Source organism: Octopus bimaculoides, chromosome 23, assembly GCF_001194135.2.
Source record: "Octopus bimaculoides isolate UCB-OBI-ISO-001 chromosome 23, ASM119413v2, whole genome shotgun sequence".
In the NCBI taxonomy this organism is placed as follows: domain Eukaryota; kingdom Metazoa; phylum Mollusca; class Cephalopoda; order Octopoda; family Octopodidae; genus Octopus; species Octopus bimaculoides.
Window position 1 is genome coordinate 36,280,271 of NC_069003.1, and position 3,203 is coordinate 36,283,473.

The window sequence follows — 3,203 nt, forward strand, 5'->3', positions numbered from 1 at the left end:
ATATATATATACATATATATATATACATATATATATATATATTTATATATATATATATATATATATATATATATATGTGTATATATATATGTGAGGGGGTAGGGCTGAAAGGTTCCTGGCTTTAAGGGTGTCGCGAAAGGCCTTGTTAGAGACCCAGCCTTCTGAGTTCTTTTACAGGGCTTTGAAAAACTGAAGGACCTCTGCAATAAGTGTGAATCTGAGAGGTGAATATGTTGAATGAAATCACAATTAACTGATCCTCCTCTATTTCCTTTTACCCAAAGCCAGGAACTCTTCAGCATATCCCCCTCGTATGATGCAAATAGATAGGAGTAAAAGCAAATATATATAATGCATATAAATATATACGCACACGTATATACACACCATACTTTTATACAACCTCACTTTGTCACTTGAAAGCACAGCTCTCTTAACTTCTATTCCCGTTCTTTTAATCACAAACCGCACTTTGCATTTCGTGGAAAATCCTTCCTTCACCCACAACAAAGGGAAAAATATTATATGTAAAATGGTTCTAATTAATTAATTAATCCAGAGTTGAAACAAAGGAGAAGAAGAAGAGGGAGGCACAGCTGACTGGAGTCCAATGTGCAATGTGGGTGAGTTGGAATGGAAGATAATCTTTAATCTCTTAATTCTTCATTCATTATCATTAGCTGAGGGAAGCTGCATCACTATGGCAACAACACTAACAACTGATATCAAACAAGGACTCACTTCAAAAGGTGGCTAGGAGATGATGATGATGGTGGTGGTGGTGGTATTTTTAATTTGTGTGTCTCTTATTGGACACAGGGAATAACAGTAAAAGAGTCTGGGCTCTACGTGGTCATTTGATCTGTTAGAAATAACAGTTAAAAATAGCTCTTAAAATCTCACTCATTAATGTCATAGATAATGAGGATACATTAGATAATGCAGTTTTTACCTATCTCTAAAACTAAGACAGGATGATCATGGCTGGAATGCCTCTAATCATTGGCCTGTTTGATGTCTTGGGTCTAAACAACATCATTGCTACTACTACCACCATCATTACTACTATTACTACTACTACTAATAATAATAATTGTTTGGGGTTTGAATAATTAACCCTTGGAAACATGGGTGTTTTGTTCATCATCCTTAAATAAACCTTATTCAGTGACCTTTTGAGCAAGGTGGGCAACTTGTCCTGAAGAAAATTCTAACTGGGCCCCATTTACAAAGTCATGTGTTGTTTATTTTGATGTGAGACCACCATGCCACACACTTATGGTTGTGATGCATGTGCCTGGTGTACCCTTATCAGATGGGTATACTGGGCTTCATAGATTTGTACCCCAGCATCGTTTGATGGCATGCACTGCTCTCTCACTCAATTATAATAATAATAATAATAATAGTATCACCACTATCATTCCTTCCACCACCACCACTACTACTACTACTACTACTACTACTACCATGGCCATCACTCCAACATCCTTGTGTGGAAACCAATCTGTCACAGACTGACTTTAACCAAAGATTTAGATTTGGCAGCTATTTCCTACTTTGATTAACTTATAATATTAATACTAATTTAATATTTTGGCTGAAGAAGTGTATGTGTGACTGGTTTTGTGTTTGTGTGTGTGACTGGTTGCATTGTGTGTATATAGATTTCAACCACATTTTATGCCTGGATTATTGAAAATCCAAACATTGTTCAACTTTTTACGCATTTAAACTAGTCACACGTGAACAGCTACAAATCTTCCAACTGCTTTTATAAAAGCTACCACCAGCATTGAAAAGACAATGGTTGTGTGATTAAGTTCACGACACAACCCCAGTAAGTGTCTTCTTCTATAGTGCTGAGTGGATTTAATTGACAGAAACCGAAAGAAGCTCATTTGTGTGTGTGTGTGTATGTTTCGATTTGTGCTTCTCCAAACTCCGCCAGTCAGTGATGTTGCTCTCATTTCCCTTGTCAATGAGTTTCTCCTTTCTTTGCACCTCTAAAGATGTGTGAAAAACTGGTAAAGGTTAGTGACATGAAGGGCCTCTGGCTATCAAACAATTTCTCAATAATATAGTCGTCTAACCCATGCTAGCATGGAAATATGGATGTAAAAACACAAAGTGCTTCCACACTTGTCTTTATTGTTGTTGGGTCTTCACCCATTTCCCCGTCTCACATCACTGCTAGGGCCCTTGGTGCATTGAACAATGTTGCAAACATGCAGACCAGAGGATGTTAAAATCTTCATTTTTATCCTCGTACCAGTTTTAGGGGGTCCTGCAAGACAACATATATGCTACTTTGGCCACTTTCACAAAAATATAAAAAGATTTTTTAACAACTTACCTGCCATTTTGCAAACAGGGACCACATGAAATCCCTGATTGTTTGATCAGCCTTTAATAACTTTACAATAAGGATTTCACATTTTGAGCCTTACATAGTAGACTAGTGTGCCCTGAACAGGAGACAGGGGGCCAGGATGGCTTCAGCTGGAAGTTCCTATGGAAGCCATCAACTAGTTGACCCACCCACAGACCCAGTTCTTCAAGCAGATGTGACTGGGCTTTCTTAACAACAACAACAACCATCATCACTCTCACTTAATAAAACCTGTTAAACCAAAGTCTTCTATATGGTCGTTCTGTCTGCTAGAAACAACAGCCAAATCCCCTTCAGAAATAAGAAAAATGGAAGGGATATATATTGTAGTTGTAGATATGTGATGCCTCCCGAGATGGATTCGATGGGAGCCGTCTTTGTCGGAACACTTCATTGAAGTCCCACATCCCGGAGTTAATCACGCCTTCCACTCTACTTTTCTCTTACACCTGCAAGGGAGTAGAACCCTTTCCTCTGAATGTATGCGAAAACAATCATGATATATCCAGATGATAGACGCAGACGCACATAATCATGTAGCTGGAATGCTTGACCTCTGCACTTCTTCTAAGCACAAAGCTTCACTCCACCACCACCACCACCCTACGTTGAAGTCACATTTTTCCAGCTTCACGCCTTTATGACTTGCATGTCACATCAATAACACATCTCTCTGTTTTGCTATGTCATCCAATTAATATTATTAATTACATAATCATTCTAAACTAATAAAAATGACATGTACTTCAAAGTGCTTTACTCTGGTGTGGGTGGGTGGGGGAATCGATAAGGGGAGAAAATTGTAAAGGGG